Source organism: Somniosus microcephalus, chromosome 3 (assembly GCF_052327205.1).
Source record: "Somniosus microcephalus isolate GS21.2 chromosome 3, FLI_Smic_1.0, whole genome shotgun sequence".
Taxonomy (NCBI): domain Eukaryota; kingdom Metazoa; phylum Chordata; class Chondrichthyes; order Squaliformes; family Somniosidae; genus Somniosus; species Somniosus microcephalus.
In genome coordinates, this window is record NC_140989.1 from 78403714 (window position 1) to 78421505 (window position 17792).

The window sequence follows — 17792 nt, forward strand, 5'->3', positions numbered from 1 at the left end:
CGGAATCAACGTCGTTGTTGGGTTCGTCTACTTCCAATATTCCCGATTCTGAGGTAGATGCAATTGGTACTTCGGTTTCATCACCAGGTGTATCGGATCGTGGTGTGGAATTGACGTTTTCCAGTGACTCTAGAATCTGGTCAGCATGGCGTCTTACAATGCTCTCTCCAACGTCCACGGTATACATTAGAGGTCCTTGCCGTGTACAGATCGTTCCTGGCTGCCATTTCTCTGTGCGGTAGTCCCGGACCAAAACTGTTTGACCTATCTTAAAACTCCTGGTCGGCCTTTCATTCATATTCTGAAACTGCCTGTTCTCCACATCTCTTCTGATGTTTGGCTTAACCAAATCCAAGTGGCATCGTAGTCTTCGATTGAAGAACATCATGGCTGGAGTTTGGTTGGTAACCGCATGTGTTGCATTCCGGTAGGCAAACAAGAAGTTATCCACCTTGTGTTGTAGGGGTATGTCTTCATTACACATTGCCTTGATAGCCTTCTTGAATGTTTGAACGAACCTCTCAGCCAACCCATTGGTGGCTGGATGATATGGGGCGGATGTGTAATGTTTAACACCATTATTCTTTAAGAACCTCCGGAACTCTTCAGACACAAACTGTGGTCCATTGTCGGAGCAAATCTGTTCAGGCAGCCCATTTCTGGCGAATATGGTTCGTAAGACTGTGATAGCTTTTTCTGTGGTGGTTGAGGACATTTTTATTACCTCTGGCCACTTTGAATGTGCGTCCACCGCAATTAAAAACATCGAGTCCATGAAGGGACCAGCAAAATCAATGTGCACCCTTTGCCATGGAGATGAGGGCCACTCCCATGGATGTAGAGGGGCTTGTGGTGGGGCGTTTTGGACCTTCTGGCATCCTGTACAGCTCTTGGTCATCTCTTTGATTTCTCTATCGATTCCCGGCCACCACACAAATGCTCTGGCTAAGTTTTTCATTTTTACCCCTCCCAGGTGACCCTCATGAAGCTCATTGAGCACTCTATCCTTCAATTTGGGTGGAATTACTACTCTGGATCCACACATCAAGGTTCCTCTGCACACTGACAGCTGTTCTCTTCTCGGTGAGAATGCTGGCAACAGTGGTTCGCCATGTGCTGGCCATCCCTTCACCGTTAAATCATAGACCCAGGAGAGTGTCGGGTCATTTCGTGTTTCCTTTTCTATGTTTGTATTCGTCACAGGTAGACATTCGACTGTGGTCGAGTGGAATATCTCCACTGGATCCACTGCAGGTGCTTCTTCCACCGTCGGCAACGGTAGGCGCGACAATCCATCAGCATTCCCATGCTGTTTAGTTCCTTTGTACTCGATGTCATATTGGTGTGCCCCCAGGAAAAGGGACCACCTCTGTAGCCGTTGTGCTGTCATTATCGGGACGCCCTTCTGAGGGTTGAAAATGGAGACAAGAGGTTGATGATCAGTTAGTAGAGTAAATTTCTGACCGTGCAGGTAGTGATTGAACTTCTTCACCCCCACGCCAGGCTGAGGGCCTCTCTGTCAATCTGGGCGTAGTTACGCTCGGCTGAAGTTAACGAGCGTGACACAAAAGCTATCGGCCTCTCTGAACCATCAAGGAATTTATGTGACAGTACCGCTCCAATGCCGTAGGGAGACGCATCACACGCCAATCTTATCGGTAGTGATGGGTTGTAGTGAGCCAATACTTCTCTTGAAGTGATTAGGTCTTTACTCTTCTGAAAGGCCTGCTTACATTCATTGCTCCATTTCCATGCTACTCCAGTTTGTAGTAGGGCATTCAGTGGGTGCAGAATTGTGGACAAATTCAGCAAAAACTTATGGTAGTAATTCACCAATCCGAGGAATGACCTCAGTTGCGACACATTTTCAGGCGCCGGAGCCTTAACTGCCGCTTCAATTTTGTCAGGGGACTTATGTAACCCCTCTTCATCAATCACGTGGCCACAATACGATATCTGTTTCTTAAAAAACTCGCACTTGGGGCGATTGGCTCGTAGCCCATGTTCTCTTAGTCTAGTGAGCACCTGCTCTAGGTTGGCAAGGTGTTCACTGTCATCTTCACCTGTCACTAGGATGTCGTCCAAGTAACACTGAGTCCCCAGAATCCCTTGCAGGACTTGTTCCATCGCTCTTTGCCATATCGCCGGAGCTGATGCTACTCTGAATACCAGTCGATTATACAGGTAAAGACCTTTGTGAGTGTTTATCGTGAGATACTTCCTAGAGGATTCTTCAACCTCCATCTGCAAATATGCTTGTGCTAGGTCAATTTTTATAAAACACTTCCCTCCAGATAGTGAGGCGAAAATATCTTCTATCCTCGGGAGAGGTTATTGTACTGTGTGAAGGACTGGGTTCACCGTCACCTCGAAGTCCCCACAGATGCGAACCTTCCTTGGCTCCTCAGACTTATTGTTTAACGTTTTCTTCATGACAGGAATGATGGGTGTCGCCCACTCGCTCCAGTCTACCTTAGATAACACGCCTGCATTCTCCAGCTCTGCCTCGACGGCTGGGCGAATTGCACATGGTACCGGTCTTGCTTTGAAAAACTTGGGAATTGCATTCTCTTCTATTTTATCGAGGCGGTTACGCCTTTAAGAGTTCCCAGTTCTTGTTGAAATACCTCTTTGGCGTTAGCTAAGATTTTTGACAATCGTCCAGGTGTGACGTCGTCATCCTTTTTACCAGCCACGGTCAGTGCCTGAATGGAGTGCCAGTCTAAACTTATCTTTCTGATCCATTCATGTCCCAATAACAGTGGTCCACCATCTTGCAGTATGTACAGATACAATTTCTGTATTTCCTTGCCGTTGTATTCAACAGGCACCCTTATTTTCCCTCTGGGGTATACTTTTTGCCCCGTATACGTCTTCAAGACAATGGATGTCTCTTTCAAGGGTATGTGTGAGAATAGCCGCTCATAGTCTCGTCGATTCATGACGGTCAGGGCTGATCCTGTATCCAATTCCATTTTGACTTGGGACCCTGCTATCGTGAGGGTGACCCAAATGGTTTGGTGATCCTCTTTTGCGATTACGTTATGAAGTTTGAGACAGCTTAGTCTCTTGTTCCCGGATTCACTATCGCTCATCTGGTTTTCGGAACTACTGTCCGCCATCTTTTGTACTTTCCTGTACTGTTCCTTAGTAGCCTTTTTGTTGTCGTTGGTCTTCTTCCCAGACCTGCAAACTCGTGCAATGTGTCCCATCTTTCCGCATTGCCTGCATATTTTGTCCTTGGACCAGCAGTCCTTCTGGTCATGGGTTGTTCTGCCGCAGCGATAACATTTTTCAAATCCCCGTGTCATTTCGTGGGTGCCGTATTCCTGTGGCTTTTGCTGTATTTCCGCAGCTCCCCTTGCTGCTGCTTCGTACGATACTGCCACGCTGAAAGCCTTATCTAGCGTCAGCTCTTTCTATTCTGGGTTCCTTCACTCAGGAGTCCACAGACAAATTTGTCCCGTAGAGTATCTGTCAGTCCTGCTCCGAACTGGCAGTGCTTTAATAGCTTGCGTAGTTCCGTAAGATAATCAGCATTGCTCTCATCTTTATGCTGATTTCTCCTGTGGAATTTAAATCTTTCTGCTATCAGCAGCGGTGTAGGATTTAGGTGTTCCTGTAGGATATCAACAATTTCATTAAAACTCTTCGCCATCGGTTTGGCTGGAGTAATCAGATTCCGCAATAGGCCGTACATTCTTGCGCCCATTAAGTTTAGTAGTACCGATGCCTTTTTCTCATCGGCGACTTCGTTTGCCTCGCAATATACTTCGACTCTTTCCACATACGTGGTCCAGTCTTCTATTGCATTATCGAAGGCAGTGATATTGCCAGTCTTCGGTATCTTGCAAATCTAAGATGGCCTTCTTCCCCGATTTAACAAAATGGCGCCTCCTGCGCTTTCCGTCTTCTCTGCTGCTGCTAGCGCTGTTGCTGGCGTTTTATGCCTTGATGGCGACGCCCTATGGTCTTCGCGCACTTCCCCCCCGCGCTGCTGCTAACGCCGCTCTCCGCGATTCCCGTGGCAAACTGCAGCTCCTCGCGGCTTTCTGCGCTTCTAATTTCTTTTATTTCCCCGTCGTCGGAGCAACCCTACGGGACACTTTCCTCCCTCTTCTTGGGTCTGTACGCTGCCCGGCCTCGTAGCACCGGCCGCGCCCTGTGTGCTCCACCCTCTTTCTCTCTCTCCTCTTCCTGACAACGCTGCTCGGCCCCGTTGAAAAGCCACCCGATCGAGTTCTAGCCCACCGCAGCCCAGGAAGGATCAGTGTACTACCTGCCACCAGCCCGATTAGCTGGAACACCATCGACAGGATAACCAAGCCCCGCTCTTGACAGCCTCTCCTGCAAATCTTCAACTCCGATGAATCAGAGGCGGTTGCCCACGGTCGACGCCCGTTTCTTCTGTTTGTTTTAATTTTTTTTTCTTTCTTCCTTCTGGCCTCGACCTCTGACAACTTCGCTTCAGGGATGGATCCCCATGAGGTGGTGCAGACTGTAGGTAAGTTCGGACCTGCTCGTCGCCAGTATTATGTCCGTGTGTAATTGAGACACGGACTGCAGGAGTTGGTTACAACAGGTCTTTACTGAGTGGAGACAAATTGGAACTAACTATGCAATGTTACTACACAGGCTTATATACAGGGGTGGTCACTACTGGTACTGCAGTATACAGGGGCTGCAGAATATAGTTCCTTCTGCAAAGTACATACACTACAGAAGTAATAGCAGAACATTTAGAAAATCATAATACAATCAAGCAGAGTCAGCATGGTTTTATGAAAGGGAAATCGTGTTTGACCAATTTGCTAGAGTTCTTTGAGGATGTAACGAGCAGGGTGGATAAAGGGGAACCAGTAGATGTTGTGTATTTGGATTTCCAGAAGGCATTCGATAAGGTATCACATAAAAGGTTACTGCACAAGATAAGAGCTCATGGGGTTGGGGGTAATATATTAGCATGGATAGACGATTGGCTAACTAACAGAAAACAGAGATTCGGATTAAAAGGGTCATTTTCAGGTTGACAAACTGTGGGGTGCCACAGGGATCAATGCTGGATCCTCAACTATTTACAATCTATATTAATGACTTGGATGAAGGGACCGAGTGTACTGTTGCCAAATTTGCTGATGATACAAAGATAGGTGGGAAAGCAAGTTGTGAGGAGGACACGATGGCTAGAATTTTGCCGGCGCTCAGGGGGCGGGTTTGGAGGCAGGACATCCGGCAAAATCGCAAAGATTGACAGTGGGTCGGAAACCCGCTGTCAAGCCGCCTCCAAACAATCTTCCCAGGTGTTGGGTCCCCGATTTGCGTATGGACCTGACACCTAGTGGTGGGAAGAGGATTATAGAAACATCGAAGATAGGAGCAGTAGTAGGCCATTCGGCCCCTCGAGCCTGCTCCACCATTCAATGCGATCATGGCTGATCATCCAAATTCAGCACCCTGTCCCTGCTTTCTCCCCATACCCCTTGATCCCTTTAGCATTAAGAAATATATCTAACTCCTTCTTGAATATATTTAATGAATTGGCCTCTACTGCCTTCTGTGGTAGAGAATTCCACAGGTTCACCACTCTCTGGGTGAAGAAATTCCTCCTCATTTCTGTCCTAAATGGCCTACCCCTTATCCTTAGACTGTGACCCCTGGTTCTGGACTCCCCGACCATCGGGAACATCCTTCCTGCATCTAGTCTGTCCAGTCCTGTCAGAATTTTATAAGTTTCAATGAGATCCCCTCTCATACTTCTAAACTCCAGCGAGTACAAGCCCAATCGACCCAATCTCTCCTCATACGTCATTCCTGCCATCCCAGGTATCAGCCTGGTGAATCTTCGCTGAACTCCTTCCATGGCAAGAACATCCTTCCTCAGATAAGGCAACCAAAACTGCACACAATACTCAAGATGTGGTCTCACCAAGGCCCTGTACAACTGCAGCAAGACATCCTTGTTCCTGTACTCAAACCCTCTCGCTACGAAGGCCAACATACCATTTGCCTTCTTAACCGCCTGCTGCACCTGCATGCTTACCTTCAGCGACTGGTGCACAAGGACACCCAGGTCTCGTTGCACTTCCCCTTCTCCCAATCTATTGCCATTCAGATAATAATCTGCCTTCCTGTTTTTGACACCAAAGTGGATAACCTCACATTTATCCACGTTATATTGCATCTGCCATGCTTCTGCCCAATCACCCAACCTGTCCAAATCATCCTGGAGTTTCTCGGCATCCTCCTCACTGCACACACACCCACCCAGCTTTGTGTCATCTGCAAATTTGGAGATATTACATCTAGTTCCCTCGTCTAGATCATTAATATATATTGTGAATAGCTGGGGTCCAAGGACCGATCCCTGCGGTACCCCACTAGTCACTGCCTGCCACTCGGAAAAAGACCCGTTTATTCCAACTCTTTGCTTTCTGTCTGCCAACCGGTTCTCTATCCAAGTCAATACCTTACCCCCAATCCCATGTGCCTTAACTTTACATGCTAATCTCTTATGCGGGACCTTATCGAAAGCCTTCTGAAAGTCCAAATACACCACATCCACTGGTTCTCCCTTATCTATTTTACCAGTTACATTCTCAAAAAATTCCAGTAGATTAGTCAAGCACGATTTACCTTTTGTAAACCCATGTTGGCTTTGTCCGATCCTGTCACTGTTTTCCAAGTGCTCTGCTATTACATCTTTTATAATGGACTCTAGCATTTTCCCCACTACTGATGTCAGGCTTACCGGCCTGTAATTCCCCATTTTCTCTCTACCACCTTTTTTAAATAGTGGGGTAACATTAGCTACCCGCCAATCCATGGGTACTGTTCCAGATTCCATCGAATGTTGGAAGATGATCAGCAATGCATCTACTATTTGTAGGGCCACTTCCTTAAGTACCCTGGGATGTAGATTATCAGGCCCTGGGGATTTATCGGCCTTCAATCCCATCAATTTCCCTAACATTTCCCTACAAATACTGATTTCTTTCAGTTCCACCCTTTCATCAGACCCTATGTTCCCCGACATCTCTGGGAGGTTATTTGTGTCCTCCTTTGTGAAGACAGAACCAAAATATGTATTAAATTGGTCTGCCATTTCTTTGTTCCCCATTATAAATTCCCCTGATTCTGACTGCAAGGGACCTACGCTTGACTTCACCAATCTTTTTCTCTTCACATATCTATAAAAGCTTTTACAGTCAGTTTTTATGTTCCTTGCAAGCTTACTCTCATATTCTATTTTCCCCTTCTTAATTAATGCCTTTGTCCTCCTTTGTTGAATCCTAAACCGCTCCCAATCCTCCGGTTTACTGTTTTTTCTGGCCAATTTATATGTCCTCTCCTTGGATCTTATGCTATCTCTAATTTCCCTTGTTAGCCATGGTTGAGTCACCTTTTTTGTTGTATTTTTATGCCAAACTGGGATGAACAAATTCTGTAGTTCATCCATGCAGTCTTTGAATGTTTGCCATTGCCTTTCCACTGTCAACCCTTTGAGTGACATTCCCCAATCAATCCTACCCAACTCGTGCCTCAGACCATCGTAGTTTCCTTTATTTAAATTCAGGACCCTAGTCTCTGAGTCAACAACTTCATTCTCCATCTTAATGAAGAATTCGATCATATTATGATCGCTCTGACCCAAGGGGCCTCGTACAACAAGATTGCTAATTAATCCTTTCTCGTTGCATAATACCCAGTCTAAGATGGCCTGATCTCTGGCTGGTTCCTCGACATGGTCCAGGAAACCATCCCGTAAACACTCCAGGAATTCCTCCTCCACATTATTGTTACTAATTTGGTTCGCCAAATCTATATGTAGATTAAAGTCACCCATGATGACTGCTGTGCCCTTATTGCACGCTTCTCTAATTTCCCTTTTAATGCCATCCCCAACCTCTGCAGTACTGTTTGGAGGTCTATATACCACTCCCACTAATGTTTTCTGCCCCTTGGTATTTCTCAGTTCTACCCATACAGATTCCACATCATCAGAGCTAATAGGCATTTAACTTCTTGTTAACAGGTTATTAATAGGCAGTTAAGAGGCTTTTTGCAATTTTGACAGGTCTACTGCGGGCTTCCCGACATCCGGACACCACGCCAGATAAGTGTGGCATGCTGTGGGTCTACTGTAATGTTTCTTCCTTGATGACAGCTGCAGAACTGGTGTGAAGGATCCAATGGTATGCTGGGGAGTTTCAGAGGTAAGAACATTTTGGGAAAATCAATTTTAATGCATTTACACTTTTCTGTAGGTGACAAGTTTTTGATAGTGTGTATAGTCCCACCTCATTGGGAGAACCTCTCTCACCAGTGACAGATTGCTTCTGTAACCTCACCTGCAGCTGCCATCTGATCTAGCCTAAGGAGGGAGTCACTGGAGAGCCTGGGTCCAAGGGCTCACCTTTGTTGTGAGTCAGTGTTTGCAGCACCTCAATGCTGTCAAACACTGAAAAATCAGCTGTCAAAAAAAAAAGTGTGTGTGGTCCCTTTAAGAAAACCGGCAGATGACACATCATCAACTGACGTCATCTGACACCGGCTTCCTCTTAATTGGCCGGCAAGCCCACAGGGCGGGCTTAAGAAGGCCGATTGATGCAAAATCGTGTCTGTGCATCTGATGTCGTTGGGGGTGGGACTGGAACCCAGAATGCAGCTGTCCCGCCCCCAAGCCGCATCGATAGGAAAAATCACGGCGAAAGAGTCTGCAAGGGGGATGGAGTATAAAAGTAGGGAAGTCTTGCTACAACTGTACAGGGTGCTGGTGAGACCACATCTGGAGTATTGCGTGCAGTTTTGGTCTCCTTATTTAAGGAAGGATATACTTCCATTGGAGGCAGTTCAGAGAAGGTTCACTAGGTTGATTCCTGAGATGAGGGGGTTGTCTTATGAGGAAAGGTTGAGCAGGTTGGGCCTATACTCATTGGAGTTTAGAAGAATGAGAGGTGATCTTATTGAAACATATAAGATTCTGGGGCGGCTGGACAGAGTAGATGCAGGGAGGATATTTCCCCTCATGGGGGAATCTAGAACTAGGGGGCGTATTTTCAGAATAAGGGGTCGCCCATTTAAAACAGAGATGAGGAAGAATTTCTTTTCTCAGAAGGTCGTGAGTCATTGGAATTCTCTACCCCAGAGAGCTGTGAAGGCTGAGTCATTGAATATATTCAAGGCGGAGATAGACAGATATTTGAGCTACAGGGGTGTCACGGGTTACAGGCAGTGGGCGGGAGAGTGGAGTTGAGGCCAAGATCAGATCAGCCATGATCTCATTGAATGGCGGAGCAGGCTCGAGGGGCCAAGTGGCCTATTCCTGCTCCTATTTCTTATGTTCTTATTCTTATGTTTCATTTTTGACCTGCTTCCTAGAAAAAGTATTTTATAGAAATGCTTTGACATTTCTTTTAATATTCTCTGATATTGTAACTTTTTTTCTATTTTAGCTCTCCTGAGCCATTTCTTAGCCTCTTTCCCCTTGCTTTTTATATTCCTCTTGGTCCACCATGCTACCTATAACTTGAAATAATCTATTTTTTGCCCTTATTCTCGGCATTACTTCCCTTGTTGTCCACATTGGGCTGTTCCGTTACCTTTCTGCCCTAGTGGTATGTTTTCTGTTTTATATTTTGTGGCTTTTCTAAACATGATCCACTTTCCTTCCATGCTTTCCATTCTAACAGTGCTCTCCAGTCCAATCTCCTAAGCTCACCCTTCATCAAAATCTGCCAAACTAAAGTATTTGGTAGAAGGATTAGAGAGGAGTTGAGGAGAACTTTTTTTACCCAGAGGGTGGTGAGGGTTGGTGTATGAAAGGTTGGTAGAGGCAGAAACCCTCATCGCATTTAAAGAGTACTTGGATATGCACGAAGTGCTGTAACCTACAAGGCTATGGGACCAAGAGCTGGAAAGTGGGATTAGGCTGGATAGCTCTTTTTTGGCTAGCACAGACAAGATGGGCTGAATGGTCTCCTTCTGTGCAGTAAATTTCTATGATTCTAAAGCTGAATGTTTCTATTATGCGCATTCTCTTTTGCATCACAAGCCTAACCTTAAACTCCAACATACTGTGCTCACTGTTCCTGAGGTGTGCTCAGACTCTGACCTTCTCTGCCATTTCCTGATTTTATTTAGTATCAGGTTCAATACCACCCCTGCTCGCAATTGTCCCTTAACCAGCTGTTCCAGATAATAATTCAATATTGTGTCCAGAATCATGTTTTCACTCATATTGCATCCTTTACAGATTTCTGATTCTCGCCCTGAGAATTAATCACTCATAATAACTGTCTTTGTTCCTGCAATGACAATAAATAAGGGTCAGTCATGAATAAAGGGCACAGTACGGCTTCTTTTCAATGCACCTTAAAACATATTGGGCCAGTAATTCCTGTCCCAACGCGTGAGTACGGACGGGGTGCTCACGCGTGGGCCCAGAGGAATTGCCGGTTTTCAGCATGCACAGCGCATATGGGGAAAACTGGCATTTCCTCTCCTCTGACCCAAGGGGTTAAGAGGCGGAACGCGTGCGAGGTTTCAGGTAGCGCGTGCGCGCTGAACTTCCCTTTTTTTTTGAAGAGTTGCCCGTGGGGAAAAGACTCCGGTTTTTACGCGTGGAAAAAGCAGCCGTAAGTACTTACTTTTAACAGGTAAGTGGTCTATTAAGTAAAATTAGAAAAATTTTCCACAGGTTCATTTTTTTTGAAGACTTTACAGTAAGGTAAGTGTATTTTTAGCCCCGATTCTTTTATATAATAATTTTTTTCAAAATTTAAAATGATTGTTTAAAATAGTTTTTTACAGTTATTTATAGTTTATTTAAGTAGTGCGATTTTTAAAAATTTTTTCTTTCAAGTTTAAGTAGTGTTTTGGGGCCAGGAGTTTTCATGAGTTTGACAGTTCTTACTATCAAACTCATGAATGAACTTTTGCAACCTCCCATTGGTTGCCCAGTGCTCACGTGATCCCAGCCGGCTCATCGCACTAAGTACGCCACTGGGTCACGCACGCACAGCGCGACAGGACCTGAAGCGGGCCAGTGACAGGAAATGCAATGCGGGCCAGGATTGAAATGTCAGCGCGCCGGGTAAGTGCACATCGGGGGCTTGCACGCGTGGCAAGCCCCCGAACCTAATTTCTGGGCCATCAAAAGTGGGCCAGAAATTCGGGTCGGAGGCCTCCTGCGGGCGCAAGCCCCCGACCTGCACTTACATAACGCGCCTGCTGTTGTGCTGTGGGCCCACATGGGATTCTGATCCTGGGCCTCCTCCAGCTGCCGATGTGCAGTGCTCGCGTATCCCAGTGGCGAAGTTAGTTTGCAGCATTCCCTGTGATCACATGGGCCATGGGGAGCCAATCGGAGCAGGGAATCTCCATTCATAGGTTTGACAGGAATCTATGAATAGAGATCGGCCCCAAAACCTAAGTAAAACTTCAAATAAATTTTTAAAAAACACATTTTTAAAATAACTATAAATTACATAAATTAACTATTTTAAACAAAAATTTAAATTTTTGAAAAATTAATTAAAGTTTTTAACGGGACTAAAAATAAACTTACTTTTCTTTAAAGTATTTTAAAATGATAAGCCTGTGGAATTTTTTTTTAAATTTTACTTAATTAACCTCTTACCTTGTTAAAAGCAGGCCTTGCGCCTGCTTTTTTCACGCGCAGCTGCTAGAGACTTACCCGCATGGAGAAACCTGTAAAAAAATCGGAAGTTCCAGGTGTACGCGCTGCCTCTCTGGCGCACGCGTTTGACTTGTGAACACCTTCCTTCAAGGGAACGGAAGTTCCGCTTTTCAGCGTATGCGCAGTGCATGCACGAAACCGGCACTTTCGTTGGCCCTACGCGTGAGTACACAGCGCGTACTCACCCGTGGGGACCTGGATTTCTGGCCCAGTGTTGATTACGCTGTTTTCTTCTGCCATGAGGTTCTGGCAGGCACCTTCTTTGAACACTTCCTGTGTTAATCACTGAGCTGACGGTCTCTCTCAAAAACATGGAATGGACTCTTTCTAATACATGACTCTCATTTTTTTCCACTTGCATTAGTTCCATAGTCTCACTCCTCCAGCCAGGTCTCTGGTATCATCAATTTATTCATGGTCACTGGCTCTGCTCATTCTCTTTAGGGCTACAAGCTTTATTTCTGCCACCTACTTTTGCTTACTCTATAGTCCATCTCCCTGAGATAGAAATTGTGCCTGGTTTTCAGTGGCATCTCAGACAGCCACCTAAAATAGGTTAGGCCACTTGAATATGTTAATTAGGAACCTAATTCAGTGCTAACTGAATGCTGGATTAGGTCAATCTGTCACGGATGGCTAGTGAAGGAAATGAAAAAAATCATTTTGGTGTAGTAGGGATACTCTTCTCAGTTGGAGGTTGAGGCACATTCTTGGGTTAGAGCTGAGGGTGCTTTACCCTACATCTGAATGATCACACTGGCACCAAGTGCGAATAATGCAAAACTGTTCCATTTCACTTTCATCTTTCACCTTATTGAGCACAAAAAATCATTCAGAAGATGCAAAAGAAAATGCACTGTATGTCTTAATGGGATAGTCTTCAGACACTGAGACTTAAATAGAAACTTTATAATTCCAGACTGGTCATGAGTAAGTTGCTTCAGTGCGGAGTAATAATATCACATGACCACTCTCTAGACTCACAAAAGCTCGTTGAGGCTTACAAGCACATTCTGCTGACATGCCTTATTTGTTTAACAGTGGAAGAGTCATGATCAGGCAGCCTTGACACTTGATCACTGCACATTCATATGATTTAGCAAAGCACTCTCAGATGAAATTATTGGCAACTATCTCAACTTCTCCCCAAGGACTGGAGGTTGGCAATTACTTATAAAAGGAATGTGCAAAATGTGCTGAAACAGAGGGGAAAATGTGACATAAATAAAAGAACAAGCAGCTCACATAGATTCAACATTACAGCAATGTTTGTCTCAACCCAATTCTACTAAATAATGAAATCATATTTACAAGATTTGGTGGATTAATTTTTTTTTTAAAAACACTAAACAAAAAAAATCAATTTTCTGGGGGGGAGGTTTAAATACAGGGGACAAATAATCTCAGGAGGCCTTCTGGGGGCAGGTCAGGGGTGGAGCAAAGTGTTTTCCCGTGCACGAGTTGCATTCCTGAGCCCATCCTACTTTCTGAGGTTGAGGCACGATTTGGGTCAGTGCTGAAGGAGCTTTACCCTACGTCTGGCAATGATCACACTGGCATTGGGAGCAAATAATGAAAAACTTCCGTTTCCCATCACTTATATCTTTCACCTTATTGAACATAAAAAATAATTCAGAAGATGAAACAGAAAATGGGCTGTATGTGTTCATGGGATTGTCTCCAGATATGGTGGGATTTAAATAGGAAATCTATTATTTCAGCCTGGTCTCTGGCAAGGTGGTGGCACCATAACACTTGCATGAATTGGGTGGGTGCTCGCATCATTAACAGCAAACTAGTGCGCCCACCTCAGAAAACACATCACAGTGTAATGGTGCTGAATCTAAGGTAGTTAAAGTAAAAAATTGCCCTATGCTTTTGAGAGGCTGGTTTCTGTACTGCGATCAATAGCTCAGTGAACAAGTGCATTAGAGAAACCCTGGCCATTTAAAATTAATGCTTCTGCTGCCCTAGCATTGCTGGATGCCAGGGATGCATAGATGTCCTCTGTAACCAGAAGTGCTAAGGGCACAAATGCAACAATTACATTGTATGATATCATTCCTGCATTTGCACCTGCTCGTCCATTTGTGAGTGGTCATATTATGTGCCGATCCCAAAGGGTTGGAAATTTCAACAGGTGGAAAAGGGGCCCAATTTCTGCCCTTGCCCGCCACAGATATGGCATTAGTAAGCTGAAAATGTTGAGAAAATTTGCCCCATACATTTTAAATATAGGATCACTAGACGACTGACAAGTGCTTGGATTTGCATCTTTGCTAGACAACAACAACTTGCATTTATATATAAATAAAATAATCCATAGATGCTGCCTGACCTGCAGAGTATTTCCAGCATTTTCTATTTTTACTGCATTTATATAGCGCCTTTAACATAGTAAAATGTCCCAAGGCATTTCACAGGAGGGTTATCAAACAAAGTTTGACACTGAGCCACAAAAGGAGATATTAGGACAGGTGAGGTAGGTTTTAAGGAGCATCTTAAAGGAGGAGAGGCGGAGAGGTTTAGGGATGGAATTCTAGAGGTTATTGCCTAGGCAGCTGAAGGCATGCCCACCAATGGTGGAGCGATTAAAGGATGCGCAAGAGACTAGAATTGGAGGAGCGCAGAGATCTCGGAGGGTTGGCGGGTTGGAGGAGGTTACAGAGATAAGAAGGGGCGAAGCTATGGAAGGATTTGAAAACAAGGGTGAAAATTTTAAAATCAGGGCTTTGCTGGACCCAGAGCCAATGTAAATCAGTGAGCACAGCGGCAATGGGTCAGCGGGACCTTGTGCGAGTTAGGATATGGACAGCAAAGTTTTGGATGAGCTCAAGCTTATGTAGGGTGGAAAATGGGAGGTTGGCCAGGAGAGGATTGGAATCGTAGACATACAGCAACTACCAGGAAGTTCTCACAAGTGTGCGATTAGCAACACATCACCATAAAATGGGTAAGTGCATTGCCACTATCCCCCTGCCACATCAACTTCAATGGAAAGGAAATTCAAGTGGGGTGTACAGCGGAATGCCAATCCGCTGCTGCCTGTTTTACACCCCTGCCAAAGTTGAAAGGTTCACCCAATAAGTCAAGTGCCATTTTATCCATCCCAAAAATCAAAGACAATGTGGGCACCAACTCAGTAGACCTGATGAATCTGATTGGCCAAGAAGCCAAAATAGGGCACTCTGATCCATAACAACCTGAAATCGAGTTCCACTAAGGTAGGGCCTAAGGTGTTCTACCACCCAAATAACCAGAGAACTGTTTGGCTACATGTATTATATACAGAACAAGCTTAATTGTATTGGGATTTTTTATGTTATAATGCAAGTACAATTATTAATATAATTTAAATAAGTAAGAATAAAAGGCTATGGGGAGCGAACAAGGTTAATTGCATTTAAAACAAGTTTTCTGCAGTGCTAGTGGATATTATATATTATATGGTGAGGCCCCTATATTTCAATATCTATAAAGTGTACAATATTTTTACATTGTGTCAAGAATGGAATGCATTGCTTCAATAAATTTGCTGTATTGTAGCAAAACGTGAACTGTTATTACATTTAAGCTGCAGCAGGATCACATTAATTATCAGAACCAAACTAGAAACTGGACTCCAGGTCCTGGACTACCCATGAGCAACACCACAGGATGTAGTGACCATCAATGGAAATAAGTAAGACTTGATAACTTTGATTTTGACCCCTGGAGTAAACATTATTGAGGGAGTATCTTCCCCCAGCAGGTGTGCCATTAAATAAATTCCAAATACCACCAAGTTTGGAAAGAATTTGACTTTGATGACTTTATTAAAACATCTCATGCATAGTGTAAAACGTACACTTTCTCCCATCATTAAAACGTGCAAATAACAGTCTGAGACGACATCTATTTGTTGTATTCATTAAAAACACAGTTCACAAATGTAATAAATAGAAACATCTTAACCAAGTTCAGCTAACAATCACTTTGATAAAAATCCACTTGTGGTCAAAGGTTCCACACAAGATATTATTTCAAGTTGTGTAACAAAAAAGTTCTCATTCAAAAAAACTCTTTAAAAAAAATTCAGTGGAGCTTGTGCGTCAAGGTTTGTTCTCACGTTTACCTCAGCCCCAGTGCATTGATTCCAATACTGTCCCATAGACTATGCTCACTATTACAATGCAATTTTCAATCAGTGTAAAGCAACATCCTTTTTAAAAACATCTTTATCAATATTGAAGTAGTAGAAGGTCAAAGAGTTGTCAAACATTAAATGCAATAGTTAAAAACCATTGAGGAAGTGTTGCTGTCCTTCAGGATTAAAATTGTTTTTATAAAACATATGTTTCTAATCCATACTCAAACTATAAATACATTTTCTTAATTTATTCTCAGAATGTGGGCATCGATGGCAAGACTGGCATTTATTGCCCATCCCCTAGATGATGATGTGCCATCTTCTTGAACAGCTTCAGCCCGTGATTTGGTACAACTGAATGGCTCACTACACCACTTCTAGGGCAGTTAAGAGTCAACCACGTTGGTGTGGGACTGGAGTCACATATAGGCCAGACCAGGTAAGGACATCAGATTTCCTTCCCTAAAAGGACATTAGTGAACCATAGAAACATAGAAACATAGAGATAGGAACAGGAGTAGGCCATTCGGCCCTTCGAGCCTGCTCCGCCATTCAATGAGATCATGGCTGATCTTCGTCTGAGATCATAGCTGATCTTACCAGTTCAGTACCCCGTCCCCGCCTTTTCTCCGTAACCCTTAATCCCCTTAGCCTTCAGAAATATATCCAATTCTCTCTTGAAAATATTTATTGAATTAGCCTTCACAGCCCTCTGTGGCAGGGAATTCCACAGGCTCACCACTCTTTGAGTGAAGAAATTCTTCCTCATCTCTGTTTTAAATGATTTGCCCGCTATTTTTAGACTGTGGCCCCTGGTTCTGTGCTCCCCGGCCATTGGAAACATTCTCTCTGAATTCAGCCTGTCCAGGCCTGCCATAATTTTATATGTTTCGATGAGATCCCCTCTCAATCTTCTAAACTCCAGTGAGTACAAGCCCAAACTATTTAATCTCTCTTCGTAGGTCATTCCCGCCATTCCAGGTATCAGCCTGGTGAATCGCCGTTGCACTCTTTCCATGGCAAGAACATCCTTCCGCAGATGGGGCGACCAAAACTGTACACAATACTCCAGATGCGGTCTCACCAGCACCTTGTACAGCTGTAGTAAGGTATCCCTATTCCTATACTCGAACCCCCTTGATATGAAGGCCAACATACCATTTGCCTTCTTAATCGCCTGTTGCACCTGCATGCTCTCCTTCAGTGACTGGTGCACAAGAACACCCAGGTCCCTCTGCACTTCCCCATCTCCCAATCTATTGCCATTTAGATAATAATCTACCCTCCTGTTTTTACCCCCAAAGTGGATAACCTCGCATTTATCCACATTATAGTGCATCTGCCACGTATCCGCCCATTCCCCCAACCTGTCCAAATCGCACTGTAGCCTCCTGACATCCTCATCAGAGCCCACCCCTCCTCCTAGTTTAGTGTCGTCAGCGAATTTGGAAATATTGCATCCAATTCCCTGATCCAGATCATTTATATATATTGTGAACAGCTGGGGTCCCAGGACAGATCCTTGCGGCACCCCGCTGGTCACTGCCTGCCACTCCGAAAACGAGCCGTTTATTCCAACTCTCTGTTTTCTATCCGCCAGCCAGTTCTCTATCCACGTTAATACTTTGCCCCCAATCCCATGAGCCTTAATTTTGCATGATAATCTTTTGTGTGGAACCTTATCGAAGGCTTTCTGGAAGTCAAGGTACACCACATCCACTGGCTCTCCCCCATCTATTTTACCAGTTACTTCCTCAAAAAATTCCAGCAAATTAGTCAAACACGATTTACCCTTTGTAAATCCATGTTGACTCTGTCCGATCCTTTCCCCATTTGTCAAGTGCTCCGCTATTTTATCCTTAATAATGGACTCTAGCATTTTGCCCACAACCGATGTAAGGCTTACTGGTCTATAATTCCCTGCTTTCTCTCTACCCCCCTTTTTAAATATTGGGGTAACATTAG